Genomic DNA, 13801 nt, shown 5'->3' with positions numbered 1-13801 from the left:
AAGTGTTGGAAAGGTGCAATTAATTACTCTTGCTGGTTTATTTTCCCCCTGCCTGAGGGCTTCCTGGAGGCTTCAAGCAGGAGCCAGCCCTGCTGATGGTGAGAGAAGGTTCATCTGACTCAAATGCAGCACAGTGAGTACTGTGCTCACCAGTGGGTGTTTTCTGGGTGGGACAGAGACAGGCAGGAAGAACAAGAAATGAGTATTTCTGATTAATAAAATCCTGCCAGAAGTCTGGCTGGTAGAATGGGAGAAGTTTCTAGGAAGTGGTTCAGTGATGAGTGAGTGCCAGTGGCGAGGAAGAGCCCCAGGACACGGCACTGGCAGATCCTGGAGGGAAAAAAGAAGCAGGTTCTTGCATGGCCAGACAAGCAGAAACTGCAACTGGCTCTGAATCAGCCACTTGCACAGGCTGGGACAGAGGCTGTCAGAGCACTGCTCTGTGGGACATTGTCTGCCTGGCACTGCCTTTTGTCTCTGTGCTCTGGAACACTTGCCCAGAAAAGAGAGGACCCTCTGTGCCAGGACCACCTTCCCCAGCCCTGGGGAAGAAGATGTAAAGTGCCCCCAGCTCACTGGGATCTTGCTGCCAGGGTTTATCAGTAGGTTTATCTTATTTCTCCCAAAAAAGAGCCCTCATGTGAAGGCTGCACACAAAGGCTCGCTGCACCAGCAGAAAGAAAAACATAAGACAGGAATCAGGCCCACTCACAGCCTGACCTGAAAAATGCAATCCAGGAAATACAGTTTCATTCTTTCTTCACCAGCAGGTGTAAGCCAGGAAAATAGATCTCAACACCATGAATATTCTGAATACTTGCAGCTGTCAGTATAGTGTGCACAGGACTCCCCCACCCAGACAGAAAAGAATCCTTCTCTCAAGGAAATCTGCCAATACTGATGAGGATTCTCATCCTCAGCCCCACAGCTCCTCTCCTAAAGACTTTCCATGGGTGAACAGTGGAGGGCTGCTCTTTCTCTTCTGAAAAACATGCACCCTACCACTATTCACGTTTTTATTACACCTGCCCTTGTATTACAGCCTTTCTCCCTAAATACTGAGTTCCTTAGGGCAGAAGATCATTTATTTTATCTATTCCTCCTCTGCCATAGAAAACAGGACAGAGGAGGAAGGGACAATGCTATTGCAATAAGGTAACTAATACAAACTGGCTACTTTGCTGTCAAATCCAACTGGAGGTGTAGCACCATTTTATTTGATGGAGCTCAATGTGGTCCACTCTGTGTCCCCAGGGAGCAAAAGGGACGATTTAAGGGCAAACAAATCACAGAAAACCAAAGAGCACAAAGAGTATGAACACCACACACAGCCAACACCAGTTTCAGTGCAGACTTGGCACAGATGGGCACACCCTGAGTGCCAGGGTTTATTCCCACCCAGCCCTTTGCTCAGACACTTTTACTGGCATCCAAGCGAGCACAGGAGCCCAGTAAGACTCTGTCAGGTAATTACCTCGATATTAAAGCCCACATTTTGTTTTGGCAACAAGGCCTGGGCAGGCTGTCACCCTTGCTAAGCTGATACCACACTCACTGCAGCAGCAGATCCTCTGGCACTTGCCCCATCCCCTTTCCCTGACCCATTTTCAGCAAGATTGCCCTGACCTGCATCTAATTAGACCCGTGCAACCCACAAGTGTTTTTGAATAGAAGGTTTTATTCTCTGAGACAAAACTGGCCTCCCTTCTGGGGTGTGTGGCTTCCTCCCTGCCTGGTGCCATCCCAGCTCCTTTGGGATCCCAGCTCTCCAGTGTGGGAGCAGCAGCCACCAGACGGCTTCTCCCCCTCTCCCCACACCAGCAGATGGGTGCCTGGGGGCTGGAGCTGTCTGACAGACACAAGCCCCACTCCCACTTTGTTATGTAAACCCCCAGGTTTCGGTGTTGATCTGCTTGAAGGATCCAGAAATCACTAAATGCCACCACAGCGTGTGGGCTCCAGGAGCGAGGGATGTGCAAAGTGCTCGGGGCAGTGGGGATGGCACACGATGCTCCCACTGCTACTGCGTGGAAACAGAGAAAACTCTGGATTCCAAAGACAAAAATATATATAAATATAAAATTCATGATCTTCAAAACCACACATCACTCCTGTTTGTTCCCCCCTAGCACAGGAGCCAGGGTATGGGGGAGTGTCCCTCACAAGGACCATGATGCCACCCTGGTCACCCTGTGTTCAAGCAGGTGAGGGAGCAACATGGCAAATATTTTTAAATAAAACCTGGCAAATGGAGCTTTTTCCATCAGTCCCTCCACCACTTTCTGCCTTCCAGGGTGTTTGCACATGCAGACCTGGTATGTACATGTATCAGATGATCACAAGTCCATGGAAGTGAGGGACAGGGCAGGTACACCTGGCTAAATATCTGTTAGAAACTTATTTATATATCTAAAACAAACAATAAATTGAATTGACACTATATATCTATCTCTATCCTGCAGCTCAGCAGAGCTGAAGTCTGGCCCTGCATAGGGGGGTGCAGAGAAGCCAGGCTGCACACACATCCCACCTCTAAGTGGGCAGAAGCACAGCAAAAAAAACCCCAAAAAAACCCCAACAAACAAACAAAAACAAAAAAAAAAACCCCAAAAAACCCAAAAACCAACCCAAAAAAAACCCAAAAAAGGCTGGCCAAGGTTTTGTGAAGGGAAAGAAAAAAAGACAAAGCCGCAACTCCTGTCAGGCAAATGATCATGACCAAATCTCAGTCCCTGCAGGAGCTTCCAGGGTACAGGGCATGTGAGAGCAAGTTCAAAACACATCATCAAATAATTGCCAGTCAGACAATAGGAGGAAAAGGCATGTAGAGGTTTGCTCTCACCCTCCTCCTTCCTCACCCTTAGCCAAGACCAGGTGCTGACATCAGACACTCCAGAAGAAAATCAAATTGCTTTTTCAGCTCTGCTGTACACAGATTTAGGGCCATTAGCCAATGCTGATTCTCACTAAAGCAATATTATTATTATTATTATTATTATTATTATTATTATTATTATTATTATTATTATTATTATTATTATTTTAAATCACTTGCTGCAAAATAGCTGTTCCAAAATGAAATTTAGGAACCACCTGTTTGCAGCAAAGGCATCAGAAAGGTGCTGCTCCTCATGGACCATGATGCAAAACCCCAGCAATTTCAGTCCCTGAGTTTCCCCTTTGATGTATTCACAGGGTACAGACAGAGAGAAGATAAAGCCTACAAGCCTCTATGAACATTAGCAGCTGCTATCTCCCTTATTATGCCATTTCAAGGAATAACACTTGTGGTAGTGCCAGCATTTAAGTGCATTCCCCTGAAATTTCTTTCCCTGAAGGTTTGATAACCTGATTTAAATCCATTTTCAGAGAAGGAATAACTGTAAAATCCAAGTTCAGCTGGCTGAAATTTCACCTAATCATGTGAGAGATTTCTCAAATCACTGCTGGAGATAGAACCTACTCCCTTAAAACATCTCCACCACAGACACACCTGCAGACTAAAGAGCACTTCCTAATTTACAGGAATAACAACGTCAAAACGGCACAACCCTTTACACTTTGTTACTATAAAGAGTAATAAGAATTTCTAGGAGAGCCATGAGATTATAGCCTGCTTTGTGAAAGATTAATTTCACCAGCAATGATCATCTACCTAGTACTTATAATTTCATTCACACACGTGAAACAGCATCTTCAGCAGTTCAAAGAACATGCAATTCTGATACCAGCACACTGGTATCAGCTGTGAGAGCTCAGGAGACACCTGTCAACAACAGCATTTTCTGGGGGGAGTTCAAGCCTCTCAAAATAAGAAGAGCATCATGGCCTCCAGGGAAATTGAAGTTATTAAATCTTTTCTAGGAAGACCAGAGCCTCAACACTAATTTTCAATAATCCTGAAAAGGATGATGTTATATGTATCAAGACTAAAAATGCAAATGAGTTTGTAAGTGAGTTTTCAATCTTTTCTACTTAGGAAAGTTAAATCTTGGCAAAACCAAATTCAATCGCTGTACCTCTCAATAAGGTTTCATTCAATCGGCTGAAACAGAGTCCACAGCAATCTCTGTAAATATCAACAGGTCTTTTCAGAGGGATCTGACCTTGGCCCTGTCCCACAGGGAGCTCTGACCAAGCCTGGGGCTGGCCTCTTCTCCAGAAGGAAGGGCAGATCCAGGGCTCAGTGTCCCAGGCAGCAAACCTGGCACCGAGATAGGCGATGGGGACACCGTGGGATGTCACCCACGTGCTGCACCCCCAGGCCTGGGAGAGGCCAGACACACCCTCCCACTGCAAAAAGTCTGATTTTACAGGCTTGGTGCTACCTCATGGCAGAAGGACACGAGGAAGGGCCTCTTTCAGCTGCAGGCAAGGGCAGGTGCACAGGGGGGACTGTTGGGGGGAACTCTGCAGCAACCCCCTGAGCCCGGATCGGGGATCCCAGCATCGCTGGGGGGTGCTCAGCATCACAGGGTAACAGTGACCCTGAGAAAAGGGCTCTGAAGCAGCGAAGGAAGGGGAGCCCACAGACTCAAACTCACAGCTTTCCAACTTCTGGCTAAGCTGGGCAGGATTTGGCCATGAGACCCAAGTCACAGGGCTAACACTCCTGTGAGCATCATGAGGTGGTTGGAAAGTTCCCTGGTTACCTGCGAGCCTCTGGCATGAGCTCACACTTATCAAATGGTAGAGACAGCACGGGAGGGAAAACACGAATTCTTGAGTGACTAAAGACACTCGAAAGAGAGCTCCCACCCCTCGAGCTGCAAACACAGGCAGCTCGAAACACAACACCGTAGGCAAACAGGGAGCTTTTGTCCCAGCAGCCACACCGGCCTCGCAGTGACATCCACACTTACCATCTTCCACCATTGCCAAAGCAGCAGAGCTTCACCCACCCAGTCCAGCTGCCGGTGCCTGACCCCAGACAGCCTCACTGGAGAGGCACCGAGCAGATTTACAGAAAGGAGGGATGTGGGGAGCACCAGACCTGGGCACACAATGGGCATTGTCCGTCTGTGTGCAGAGAGCCTGGTCAGCCCGGGGAGCGCTTCCAAAGCCAACGGAGCTGCACTGACTTGAACCACGGTCCAGCTCGGACCAGAGGCACCTTGGGGCTGAAGATTTCTAGAGAGCATCATGCCAAATAAAGAAAACCAGCAACAGGCAGAAAAGGCTTTCACTGCAAGAAACCCAACCAGCAGCTCGGCAGAACGGGTTGTGTCAGCACCTTTAGTAACTCAGGGTTTTCCCATAACCCAAGAACGGAGGGTGCGGAAGGGACGTGGCAGGGTCACGGCTTCATCAGTGCCGGGGCCACTGAAGTTCACCACACCGCCGGGCTTCCCAAGCCAGCCGCCCGCGCTGACACAGGGCAGGACCGCAGCGACCCAAACCCACCCATTTCACTGCACGAAAAACGCGTAAACCATCCCGAGTGTGTCCGACAGGCGACAAACACCTCCCCGCAGCAGTCTGCCCAGCAAAGAGCCCGGGCAGGACATTCACTTGAAAACAGACGCTGAAATCACCGCAGTGCCCCGGGCCGGGCGCCCGCTCCGGGGCAGCCCCGCGGCCGCGCTCGCCCGCACCCACCTCCGGCCCCCGCGGCCACGGGTGCCCCATGGTGCCGTCAGAGCCAGCCAGGAGCCGTCCCTCTCGCGGGGCACCAGCAGCGCAGAAGCCGCCCCGATCAGCCCAAGGAACCTCCTTACACCGGCCCCGCCCGCGGCTCCTGGGCGCGCTGCCCAGGCCCGGCCCCCGGGCCCGCCCCGCGCCCGCCCCCGCTGAGGGCACCGCGGCCGCCCCCCGGACCGGGACACGGCCCAGAGGGAGGGACGGGCACCCCCGACCCGCCCCGGCTGGGCATGGGGAACCCAGGGAGGCGCAGAGTGAGCTAAGGGGAGTAACTCGGTTATTTCAGCCCAACTTTGCCGCGTGTGGAGGGGATTCGAGGTTGCTGCGCGCTCTGAGTGCCGCTTCCACAGGGAGCACGGTTCTCCCCTTCGTGGCCGGACACTCCAGGAGGGAGAAGCAAGGGTTCCCCACCGTCACCAAGAAACTGTGTTTGGCCAGGGAAACAGATTGAAAAAGCCTATACAAATTAACAATTATTAATTGCACATGCGTTTTTTGTTTTGTTTTGTTTTTAGTGTAAGACAGCCCAATAATTACAGTCCGGTGCTGTTTGGATCCGAGCTGTCCTCCCCTACACGCGCTGCATTTACCATGTTACTTCCCATATGCCCTTTTTAATGTGCAAGGAGCAGATTTTTTAGCGAGAGAGAAAATTTTTGTGCTTGCAGAAGCATTGAACTGACATGCGGATAAGCGAAATTCCCAGCAGGTTCCAGCTATAACCCAGCCCTGAGTGCTGGTGAAACGCCCAAAATCTGTCTGCAGCACTGCAGCTCTCACTGCTGCGGCTGTACAGGGAGATCTTGGTGATTTCTTCCAGCAAACTCAGTGATCCCACTTCTATATCTACAACAAGACTTCAGCATGGTTATTAGGATATTTTTCTTCCTTCAATGATTCTAGTTTTTATTTCTTTAAATCACAAAGAACTGAAGCATAGTCCTTAAATGTAGATGAGATAAATAACCCAACTTTGATGACTGCTGATTCAGAGGCAGCCTCTGTCCCCTCCTCTGGCAGTTCAATATTGAAGCATCACATTCTCCACCAGAGCAGCACCTGCCTTGTTTGTGGGCACACCTGTAACGCACTGGCTCAGCTCGTTTACTCTGCGTTTACTGTGACTTGGCTTACCAACACCTTAACAAAACAGAGTGAGTGATGTGCCTCACACCGAAAATCAAACTTAGAAATCTAAGGTGGGTTCCCAACAGTATTTCAACACAGCTTCCTTCAGCTCATGGGGCTGGGCTCACACACTGCCCCATTGGGCATCTCTGGAGAGCTGTGAGTCAAGGTGGCTCAGCAGTGCTGGCTGCACTGAGCAAGGAAAAAGTCAGCACAGACATTTGTGGCACTCAGTGTCAGGAGAGAACAAAGCAAGGGAGGAAGCTGGGGTGGAACACTGCAAGGCAATGGGAAATATTCGAAGTTGCCCTATATCACTGCCATTTCCACCCCCAAAGAGAGGGCAGAGCCATGTTCCAAACCTCCCACACTGCAAAGAGGTTTGATGCTAAACATATGGAATAGGAATGAGTGGAGATACAGCACGGGGAGCATCCTTCAGGGCACCCACCTGCCCAGGATGCCCAATCTCTGCCATCTCTCTGGACACACCTCTGTAAACCCCCTCAGCTCCCTGGGGCAGGAGGACAGCAGGCTGCAGGGGACCTCTGCCACCTCCCATCTCTGCACACCTGTCCACGTGTGTTGATGCAGAGCTGGACATAGCAGACACAGAGAAACACAGCTTTCCCTGCAGACAAACCCCTTCCCTCCTGCCCAGAGTTCATTTCAGTGCTCATCCCCTATGTGACTGGCTGATTTCTGGCAAATCTTTCCAAACCCATAAACCTTAGCTCACTTAATGTATATTTAATCTCCCTGCTGTGGGTTTATGTTGGCAGTGAGCAGGGCTAGACCAGTAGCAGAAGAGAACAGCCAGTGTAGGTGAGCATTTTGGGCTCTACTTTGCACAATTTCCCCCTCTGCAGCACCACAACAGAGCAGAAGCACCACTGTCTGTGCCCATGTCCCATTAGTGGTTTTCTACACTTCCCAGAACCTTCCCTGTCCCAGGGACAATTCATTAAATGGATACTTGGCACATACCCTCAAAAATATCTTGAGCTCTGAGAGGCACAGTATTATCTGTCAGGAGTTTCTTTGGTTCTCTCCCACCTGCTTTTCATTCTTCAGGAATTTCCACACATCCCTCAGAGGATGCCTGGTGTCATCACAGGGGTGTGAAGTGTTCTTATTTAAGATGAGACTCTGGTGCAAAGAATGCTCTCTGACTGACAGTCAGGGATTGAGGCTGCTGCAGTCTGTAAAACCAAGGTGCTCATATTAGCAATCTTTTTTATTATTATTATTATTATTATTTAGTTGTACTTCATATTTTTTCCTTCTCTCTAAAAATTTTTGCTTCCATGCCCCAGTGAGGTGGCCAAAAGTGTAAGAGACATCTGCAGAAGGGCTGTTGGTGAACTAAAAGCCTATGCTGCTGCACACCAAACCCAACCCACCAGCTGAAAGATAATGCAGGAAAAGAAACAAGCATTCTTTTAAAATAAGGACATTGTCTTCAATCTTGACATCACAAGACAGGGAGAATGGGGAGGAGCAGAATGCTGCTGGACACTAGAGAAATGCCAAACAAGACAAGGCTTTAAGGGGGGGAAAAGGGGGAAAAAATAAATGCCAAACTAAGAGCAGGCTGCAGTGAACATGTGACAGCACCACAAAGAAGCATCACCTTCTCCAAACCTCTCAAACCATTTTTTCACAACCTGAAAAACACTCTCCCCTTCCTCTGTGGCAAAAGGCAGTTTTGCCAATGGCTTGGAGTGCAGGAAAGATCTCAGCAGAGCCACATCAGGAATCTGACATGTTGAACAGAGGTGTCACCCAAACAGAGGGTTTTATTTTACCCATAGAGATTTTTATCACCCATTTGCTTTTCCTTTATTAAATGAGCCCAGCTACACCAGCACAAACCCCAGCTCTGTGTTATTCACAGTGTCACCAATAATGGGCTATTCCCCAGCCCTGTGCTCCTGACACTGTTCACAGCAACCCACACATCAAAGATGGAAAAATAAAAAACCAACCATCAAATGCCAGGGTGGAGCCTGGAGTGTCTTTCATACCTGCAGGCATTGAAAAGCCCTTTTTCCTCCTCATAGTTCCCCTTTAGCCACGCAGGGGCTCCCTGACACCAAGTGTGGGTCTCGTTGGTGCCTCTGCAAAGCCGTGGGGACCAGAGGGAAACCAGGGAGAAAAATAAGGAGTTGTTTTTCCCTCAGGTGGGTCACATTTGGGAAGGAGCCTGCAGAGCCCCAGGGGATGGAGGAATCAGCTGTATCATCCTTGGTGAGATGAGGGTTTATTTTGGCTGTGTGCAAAGCCAGGCTCCAGCTTGGGACACCACCGTGCCTCCTGCTCCTGCACCCTGTCCCCAACCTCTGCTGAAGATGTCCTGACTACAGAGCAAAGGTTTTTGTGTCCCACAGCACAGTGACTCTGCAGCTCCTTAAGAAAAAAAAAAAATAAAAATAAAAAAAAAAATTAAAAAAAAAAAAATTGTTTTGTCCCATAAGACCAGTATTCCAAAAGGAAAAGGCAGGGTTGCTTGTAGAAATCTCATTGTCAAGTACTTTTTTCCTCTTCTTCCCTTCAAGGACCACTATTGTCCTCCTAACTCGGAGGGAACAGGCAGGGGAGGAAGTTTTGTTTAAAGGCCCTTCAGCATCAAGTGCCTGACTGGGTCATGGTGCCTCCTGGGAGTTGTAGTCTTGTCTTCTCCCATAAAAACTGTTTTTTCTGGCAAAATTCCACAGCAGTGTAATACCTCCCATGACACAGCAGCAACCCCCCTGAACAGTCAGGGGACACTGGGACCCCTGGACTTGGGTTGCTACAAGACAACCCCGGGGGCTGCTCAGGATCCAAACCTTATCAGATTTGGCCAGAATATTTCAGTTTTCTTTCACACCCTTCTCCTCTCACAGAATTCCCATGGAAACACAAACAATGCTCTTGCTGTTTGGGTTTGGTTGGGGCTTTTATCCTTCTCTCGGCGAGGGATGGGGCGGGGAGGTGGATTAAAGTGGTACATGAAAAACTTAAAAAAAATTTTAAAAGGGGAAGAAGAAAAATATTGAATTGAATAATACATGAGATACCACTTCTAGCTTGATTTTTCCCTGTAGCAGCGCATCTCCCCTCTGTATCACCCCTCAGAGCCTCAGGGGACAGAAATGTGCCTGAGAACTAAAATAATACGTATTTCTGGTATCACAAACTTGCTTTTGGGCAGGAAATGCCCGAATCCAAGCTGTCCCGCCCTTTTCCTCACTGGCGCATCGTTCCGCAGGTACCTGGATGCCACCGTGTGGCAGCTGCCCCGAGCAGCGGTGGAGGGACAGGGACAGGGCTGCGGGGAAGGGCAAGGCTTTAAGGGGGAAAAAGAAGGGGGGAAATGAAATAAAATGAAAAGGAGGGTTGGGGTTTTTTGCAGCAATTCACAAAACTTCAAGGAATGCCAAGCACGTCAGTAGATGAAGCACAGGATCTGGAGGAAGGAGAGAGTGCAAAGCAGCTCCGTATGGTGTGAGCTCAGACACACTCTCTCTTTCTATTTAAAGCCCTGCAGGAACGTGAATGCCAGGTTTGAGTGAGCTCGACAAGTCCTTCTGAAAACAATTTACGTGGTCCTCTCTACCACGGGGTCTGCTTATCTGACAGCTTTTAATGCCTTACCATTCCCACACAGCAGGATACAACCCATCTTTTCCTGCTGGAGGACAGAACTAGGATCTGGAAAGGTATTTAATTAATGACAGAGACCAGTGGGACTTCCCTGGGGTCCAAATCAACTTTGGGATGAGGACATGGGCTGCAGAGTTTAGTGCCTGCCCACCCCTCCCTTTTCCCTCCACGTGGGAAACAATGCTGGGTGGAACCCTGAAGAGGAGGATTGTGCTACCAGCAAGGATTGTGCTGTGTGCCCAGGCACATCCTGCAGGCCAAACCATCCTGGCAAGGCCAGAACATCCTTCCTCCTCTACCAGCACCCTAAAACTGTCCCCTGCCAGGAGGCAGTGAGAAGAAAGCAATACACAGCCCAGGGTCAGGGTTTGGGCTATGCCTCATTCTTCCACTCTCTGCCTCTGGGGAATGCCTTCTTCTCCCATTAAGTACCTCTGGGGTACGTCTCAGTTTCCCCTCCTCTACCTGAACAGCACTGTTTCTCATTTATTCCAAGGTGCAGTGCATTGAATGGAGAATTTACATGTTTTATCATTTGTCCATAACAGGTTGTCAAGTCGCCGTGTTATTATTAGCAACAGGAAAGGAACTGAGTAAATTATTCTTAAAGAATGTAACGAGCACTTGAGTAAGCGTTAAGTAATGAGCGTTTCTTTAGCAGGAATCCGAGCGAGACACGCTCCACCCATTTTGTTAACAGACAAAGGCTTATATAAGCTGGATGTTACATAAAACCCTAAAATAGGGAGCAGGAGCATTCCCCCACCTTTGGGATAGCTCTGCTGCAGCCCACGGATACCTGAACTGACCCTGAACCAGCTCCGAGCTAGGAGGGAGCTGCTGGGCAGGCCTGGAGCTGGCAGGAGGCAGGGACAGGGACAGCGGTGTCCTGTGTGTGCTGCCACCAGCCCAGCTCAGGTGGCAAGTCTGGATCTGCCCTCACACAGCCCCCACAGTAATGCACTCCAAGCAGATTTATCATCCCTGTGATCATCCAAGAACGTGCCTCTGTTCTCGTGTGGCAGGGCAGGGCAAACACCACCCAACCCAGGGTGTCATGCCCAGGGAATTATAACTGATGCTTGGAAAAGAGCATAGAAGCAGGGCATGGTTATGGGGAAGCTTCTCTACAGCTCTTCCTGACACCAGGGATCTACAAGAAAGGGACTTTCCAAGACAGAAGTTCTGTTTTGTAGTTTCCCAGCTCCTGGCAGCTGATTCTTTCAATAAATTGACAGGTCAGTTCTTAAATTCTCATGAACTTTCAACTTCTGCCCCATCATATGACAAAACCCATCACAATTTACCATAATTCATCTACAGAGAGAAGGGGATCTACATCTTTCAACATCAATTACTAGAGCTAAAAAAAGCAGGCTGGTGGGGGGTGCAGCCTCTTCATCACATCTTGTGTGCCTGAAAGCCTGTCTGTCTTGAGAAAAATCATCTGTCTCCATAAAGAAATACTTTTCCTCCCCAGACATCTTGCATCACACCTTAAAATGCACAATTCCAACACTCAGACAGCAGATTCAGCTGACAGAAGTGGTTGCTTCCTAGACACAAGGTCAAAAAAATCTCAGAGGAGATAATTTGCAATTCTCTTCATAGCCCAGACACCAAATCCTCCAAATGCAGGTATCAAGTGAAGTTGCATGAGAAGTCAGGGACACTTGTCTGCTTGGGGGGAAGAAGAGGGGAGAGAAAGATCTTCAGGCACAGGATTTTGGGGCAGGCAGAGGAAAACGTGTCAGGAGTTGCTCTCTGGACTACAAGGGAGCCATTCATGGCTGCAATCAGTTTGCTCTGCCGTGCTTGCAGGAACATGCCAAGGCTGCTCTGGGATTCTGCCTGACTGACTTAGTGTTTGTGATTGCCTGACCTTTGCTCTAAATAAATTCCCCACACAGAGGGAATTTTGATGCAAGTCCCCTGCATCTATAGCATCCTTCCTGGCTGCAACCCACTGGCTTCCTGGGGCTTTGTTTTAACGAAGAGACAGACAGAAGGCAGGCAGGAGGGGAAAATGAAGAAATTAAATGCAAGCTGTCTGGCCCACACAATTAAAAAAAAAAAAAAAAGAAAGAAAAAGAAATCAGAATAGCTTGGCTTTGTTTTCTGTCATGTTATTTATCTTACTTCAGAATTAAATCCAGATGACATAGATAAGACAGGGGTGACCCCTAGTGCCCTCTCCAGCTGCAGCTTCCACTGTTATTCCCTGTATTGATATTAGAGCATAAACAGAGAGAAGAAGCAGCACCTTTCAGATTTGTTCTTCATTCACAAAGCCTCTCTCTCTTCCCTTTCAGAAACAAGATCTCATTTCCTCTCACTACTGAAACTCTATCACTTCGAGGCATTCAGTGCAACATCCCTTTGTCGCTGTTGTCTGGGAACAAAATTAAACACATTTACTTGTGTAAGAACTTATTATATTCCATTGACTATTTATCATAGGACATTTATATTTATCACCTTACATAAAAGAAAGAAGAGCCTATTTTGCTAACTCCAGGCTTCTCAATAGCTAAGGAACAACCATTCAAACTCTTGAGAAGAGACCTTTGTCTTATAAAAAGTGTATTTTGCAGCACCAAGGCGCTGAAAGGAGCGAGTCTTTCCTGTGACAGCCATCAGTATGCACCACTTTTTTTTTGTCTTTCAGCAATGTCAAAACTCTCTGTTCTTGTGAATCAGGCTGCACCAGACATACCCTGCCCACTGTGCTGGGTGATGCTCATCACGGGCTTTTCCTTGTGTTACTGCGAGGGAACAGCTCCTCTTTCACAAAAACCTTGAGACACCCCCTCACGGATTACTTTGGGATGCAGGATTTTTCTTGAGGAAATAAATGAGCACAAGGCTGAAAGATTTTTAGCTTCCTGTAATGTGAGCACTTTGGGCACTTCCTGCCCTGCTGAGATCAGGGCTGTGCCCACCAGCAGTGTGGGTGGTACCACATCAGTTGACATCTCAGAATTTCCCATGTTTAATGGGATCTCATGAGGCAAAGAAGCCGCCTGCTAACAGTCCCCAAAGTGACCTTTCTATCCTCAAAAGTGCAGCAAGCTCCCCTGTGCAGCATCACAGCCTGCCACAGACTCATCTGATGCCTCCTCAGCTCTGGTTGGTTTTTTTTTGCCTTTCAGGACTGGCAGCCAGCACTGCAGCACCCCTCCTGCTGCACCAGGGCTGCTCTGGAGAGCCCAGATCCCCAGAGCTGGCACCCTCACTGCTCAATCCCCAGCAATGCTTCAACACTTCCCAAAAGCAATTCCCCAGCTCAGCCTTGGGGAACCCTTGGGAGCCACAGGACATGGCATGTTGCTGTCACCCCCATCACCATTCAGCTGGCACCTTCTTCCCCTTTTGCCATCCACCA

The 13801-nt window shown here is 48.7% G+C and overlaps 1 protein-coding gene across 2 annotated transcripts in view; it reads right to left on the bottom strand.

The window, feature by feature from the left end:
• PLD1 (phospholipase D1) overlaps nt 1-5757 on the bottom strand; it is a 62870-nt gene extending 57113 nt beyond the window's left edge. For both annotated transcript variants that reach the window (XM_054639180.2, XM_054639179.2), the window contains exon 1: nt 5599-5757. The gene's annotated coding sequence lies outside the window, so the exon portion shown is untranslated. The remainder of the gene's footprint in view (nt 1-5598) is intronic.
• Nucleotides 5758-13801: the final 8044 nt, after the last annotated feature.

This window comes from Agelaius phoeniceus, chromosome 10 (genome assembly GCF_051311805.1).
Source record: "Agelaius phoeniceus isolate bAgePho1 chromosome 10, bAgePho1.hap1, whole genome shotgun sequence".
NCBI classification, from domain to species: domain Eukaryota; kingdom Metazoa; phylum Chordata; class Aves; order Passeriformes; family Icteridae; genus Agelaius; species Agelaius phoeniceus.
Note: the sequence above shows the minus strand (reverse complement) of the source record. Positions and strands in the feature narration are given on the sequence as shown.